At 42.7% G+C, this 5,000-nt stretch overlaps 1 protein-coding gene and 1 long non-coding RNA gene across 3 annotated transcripts in view; both read right to left on the reverse strand.

The window, feature by feature from the left end:
* Nucleotides 1–1,773: 1,773 nt before the first annotated feature.
* LOC132475640 (uncharacterized) lies at nt 1,774–3,872 on the reverse strand. Of its 2 annotated transcripts, none has more exons than XR_009529941.1 (4): nt 3,350–3,872; nt 2,581–2,937; nt 2,195–2,379; nt 1,774–2,055 (listed from the first exon to the last, which is right to left on the reverse strand). It is a non-coding gene; the product is annotated as an uncharacterized LOC132475640 (long non-coding RNA). The 2 variants fall into 2 exon arrangements; XR_009529940.1 differs by having other exon boundaries at nt 2,195–2,329; nt 3,350–3,870.
* A 978-nt stretch (nt 3,873–4,850) lies between these two features.
* ltb4r (leukotriene B4 receptor) overlaps nt 4,851–5,000 on the reverse strand; it is an 8,790-nt gene continuing 8,640 nt past the window's right edge. The window contains exon 4 of the mRNA XM_060076784.1: nt 4,851–5,000. This exon is cut by the window's right edge and continues 2,399 nt beyond it. The gene's annotated coding sequence lies outside the window, so the exon portion shown is untranslated.

Raw genomic sequence — 5,000 nt, forward strand, 5'->3', positions numbered from 1 at the left:
TCGTGGTCTGAAGCGCTTGAATAGCAACCTTTGTGCCATGCTTTACCTATAATTAGTTGTTCTCTGAAGACCTCCGTACCCCTTAATACTCTGAGGCTTCTGCTCCTCCCACGCACGGTGAACAAGGAACTCTCTGGAGGCACTATAGTTGGCATGGTTAGTGTGTCAATGGACGGGGAAATGAGCTCCGTACAACAACCAACGCCTCTGGTCTGTTGAAGTCAACGAAGGGACCCTTGTTTTGTGGTACATCTTCGTGGGAACTTCTAGGCCATAAACAGACTACCCTCTCTCATCATAAAGTGGCCAACTTTGCAAAAGCAGTTTGAGGAATTGATTGCCAGAAACACATTTTTGTCTGTGCCTTTCCCTCCCTCCTCCCTACTCTTAATCTGAAACTGCTGTGGGTATGATAAGATAAGAGATAAGAGATATGATAAGAGAGAGGGCAAGGCATAAAAAGGAAGAAACTCAAATGCCTCCTCTCAGCCTCACACCGTGACTCCCTCACTAGTCCCTCCCTCCATCCTTTCCTGACTCCCTCCATCCTTTCCTGGCTCCCTCCATCCTTTCCTGACTCTCTCCATCCTTTCCCTCACTAGTCCCTCCCTCCATCCTTTCCTGACTCCCTCCATCCTTCCCTCACTTCTCCCTCCCTTCATCCTTTCCTGACTCCCTCCCTCCATCCTTTCCTGACTCCCTCACACCCTCAGTACCTCCCAGACTTCCTCCCTCCCTCCCTGTTCCCTCCCTCCCTCCCTTCCTCCCTCCCTCCCTCAGTGTCTTTGCCGTTGAGAAGGGTCATTGCATTAAACACGGCTCTATGTGGTCGCTCCATGATATCACTTTGTGCACGCATGTGATTGACAGGCCAGAATTATTAATGGAACCAATCAGGGAACAGTTCCCCTAATTGGTCAGAAATGAGCCGGGTGAGTTTCAAAATCGAAACTGTCTCGCAGAGAGGCAGGTGCATTCCACCAGAACATGCTCACATGCATTTCTCTCACTAATAGCTGAGAGATAGCTTGGGTGTGTTTCAGAATTCTCTCCTGGGTGTTGTTCCCGTGCGAGCCTTGTGTGCTTGTGGTGGAAATGCGCGGGGATTATCACGCTGATACGTAGTACTTCCGCATTCGGTGTTCATTGTGCACTGTGACATCCGGTGAACCACTCATCACTCTGGCGAACTGATGATGGAGGACCGGCAGTTCACTTTCACGACATCCCTGGTAAATGTACCCAAAGTCACGTTTTCTGAAGTTCACAGACTTACCGAACAACACTCCATAACAGCCCGCTCCAAACTGGACAAGGGATTGTTTATTTTTCGAGAAATATAACGACTACGAATGCGAGTGTCTGCTAGCTAGCTTACGCTAGGTAGGTTGGCTTATGCTAACGTCGGTTTGGCGTCAGCTCAGTCTGGAGGGATGAAATAAGAGATGAAAAATAAGGTAGACTTGTACTTCTTTGGTACATATATGAATGTGTATCTTCAGCAGAAAGTGAAATGAATGTGAAATGAACTGAATGAATAAAGGAACTGAAAGAATAAAAGGATTTAATTCATTCTCTTTTTCTATGTACATCATTTACTACATTATATATTAACATTATTTTGAATACTTTCAGGATGGACTGACTGGACTTTAAAATTGATTATAGATGAAAGACTTCTCATTCAATTACATTACATGTCATTCAATATATACAATGTTTTCAGTGTACAAAATTACAGCTCCGGAAAAAATGAAGGGACCAATCCAAATGTTCAGTGCCTCTCGTTTTAATATTTATATATTATATTTAATATTTATAGGTACATGTTTGAGTAGAAACACTATTCAACAGGGATGTAGCCTTTTAAATCAAGTGGTCCCTGGAAGTTGGTCATCACACAGCAGACGGTCCACAGCTGATTGACTGTCGCAGACAAGGTGAAAGGACAGTGTGTTCCCAGATGCGGTATTCCTTGACTCTGCCTATTGCTCTTTCTACGAGGATTCGAAGTCGAGCGATTGCTTGTGTTTTCAGAGCATCCTCTTCAGTGAACTGCGCAGTGGTTAGAGATCAATTAATTAGTAATATTATTGTGAGTGCTTCAGTCCATCTTAAACATTTGTCTGCATATCTTAATGGTCACATTTGGGTCAAAGTTTTAATTTAAAATGTTCATTCCTTTCATGCCTACCTGTCATCTTGAAGGGTGGTATAATCAGCGTTGCCCCACGATCAGCTAGTGGCTTCTCGATGGTGAAACCCTTGTCTGCCATGCAGCCATCTCCTGGCTCCAGTAAATCCAGCAGTCCACTTCGTTCAGTCAGCTCTGGGTCGGAGATGGAGCCGGTGAAGAGACTTGACACAAAAGTCACAGCACTACAAGGGGCAATCCCAATCAAGGCCTTAAAGGTTGTTGTGTTCTTGTAAGATGATGACATCTGGACTGTACTGCACAAATTATCTTGGCATGGTGTTCTTGACTTGCAGTTTACTCATCCAGATGGGGAGGGAGCCAAGGAGCAGGTAACGGTAGTTGGCCCACGGTATAACAACATGGTAGACAGTGGACACACTGACCTGAAACATGTCAGCCAGCACCTTCTCTTGCAGGCCTGCAGCAACCCGGCAGCAGAAGAGAAAAAACTCAACCAGTTGCAGTCTACACGTTGGACTGGGAGAAATGGGTTCAAATGTTTGTTTCTTTTTCTGAGCTTTCGACCAATAAACCAACATGGAGGCAGATGGTTGAATAACCTCCCAGAAGTCACAAAAAACATCTCTTGACGTGAATCTGGTGTAAAAAAGGATGTCCGCGTCTGAGACACAGAATCTGTGAAAATGCACTTGAACCACTTTCAGCTGTGACAGCTCTCATCAGCTCCTTGACTGTTTCTTCCAATTGCTGTATGTTTACAGCAGCAGCATCCAGTGCACCTGTATGAGATGAAATTAAAACATCTAACCCAGATTTTGGCTGTGACTTGCATATTGGAAGCAGTTTGGACCTCTAAAGAAATTGCTTTTTGTAGCTCAATATTGCTTTTAAATTTTGCTTTTTATAGCTCAATATTCACCTTTACAATTAATTAAGTAAGATATAAAATGCAACATTTGTACTTGTGATGAAGCTTTTCACATTGTGGTTTGGTCAAATGCTGGGACATTAATAAGACTAAACATGTTGTGCCTGAGTTCTGAAAAGTTGACCTACCTCCTCGGTATAACCTACTAATAGCCAATTCTGTGATTAAACCATAGGTAGTACATCCTGTCAGGTAGGTGGTTTAAGAACAGTATGGGGTAATAGTAGGCCAATATTTCAGAACACTAACAAACACTGACAAACCTGGTTTAGGAGCAGAACCGAAATCATGTTCTGTCATCACCACCGAAGCTGAGATCTCCTCCATCGGCTCTTATTCACAGGGCAGCGGTTGCTCCAGGGGAAGGGATGGGTGAACGTCATGGCCTAAGCGAGTTGATGCTCTTTTATAAACAGACCCCCTTCTTGGCAGTCCCCAGTTGTTCCACTGGAAACGGGAGGGTACAGACCCGGTTTTCAGTCGCTTGGTGTGACCCCGGTTGGTTGCTAGCTGTAGCGTTTGTAGTCTGATTCACTAAAGTGCCGGCTACAAACAAACATGCTACCTTGTTTTATTTTAAAGTTTGGCCCTTCATCCCGGCGAACCGCTTGAATCCACTTCTTCCTTAGACTCATTTCAGTCGGGAATCCATGAAAACTTAAGTAGGGTTGGTGTTGTTTGTTAGATGTACAAAGTGGAACAGAGAGCAGTGACATCTCGCCTTTGTTTCAGCCATGGTGGAAGTGCGCCGGAAGTGTTCATGCACAACGAAGACAAATCCCGCCACCGGAACCAGGAAGCGTGATAATCCCATCACCGTTTCTAAACCGTTAAAGGCACCCAGTGCAACTTTCGAGGCTTAAAAATAAACATTCAATTTCTAGTATTTTTTACACGTAGTAAGTTTCAATAACTCCATACCATTACATACCGACATTCAAGCAGCAAAGATGAGACGTCGTTGTGTGGTGAGAACTGATAGAAAATCGATAACAACAACAATGCCGCCATTTTCTTTATTTTTTGTAACCTACAATAAATAAAGCAGGCTTCCAGTCAATGGAAAAATGGCTTCTCCCCACCGGCGATTGTTGTTGTTTACGATTTTCTATCAGTTCTCACCACACAACGACGTCTCATCTTTGCTCCTTGAATGTCGATATGTAATGGTATGGAGTTATTGAAACTTACTACGTGTAAAAAAGACTAGAAATTGAATGTTTATTTTTCATTGAATGTTTACATAAAGTTGCACTGGGTGCCTTTAAGTGTGGTAAAGATGAACACGGCAACGAGTTCAATGGGTTGAGCTGTACCCAAGAACAGGATGTGGCCTATGTGGGCCAGTAGATTAGGGCAGCGAAACCAATTGATAGGTAAGTTGTGGGTTTCCTTTATGCTTGCATTCATAGTTTTTTTTTTTTTTTTATTATCAACGTGATTTCCAGCACCCAGGCTCTGGAACTCCCTCCCCCCACACATAAAACAGTCAGACAGACACCATTACAACCTTCAAGTCACAACTCAAAACTCACCTGTTCAAACTCGCACACAACGTCTAACTGATCACTGTTTTGATTGTTTGTTTGTTTTGTTTTGTCTTTTTTATTTTTTATTTTTATTTTTTTATTTATTATGTTTATTTATTTATTTATTTATTTATTTTTTCCACAATGTCTTGTTTTTTAAACGATTTATGATGACTATATGCTCTGTAAGGTGACCTTGGGTGTCTTGAAAGGCGCCTCTAAATGAAATGTATTATTATTATTATTATTATTATTTAGGGCAGGTAGTGCATGAAGCGTGCACTGACGTCATCGTGAACGTCTCCTTATCATTTTCTGATGATGAAAATAACCTATTAGGTCAAACATTTGTTTAGGGAATGGAATTGAAGTTCCTTTCTAAAAA

This window comes from Gadus macrocephalus, chromosome 17, assembly GCF_031168955.1.
Source record: "Gadus macrocephalus chromosome 17, ASM3116895v1".
Taxonomy (NCBI): Eukaryota; Metazoa; Chordata; class Actinopteri; order Gadiformes; family Gadidae; genus Gadus; species Gadus macrocephalus.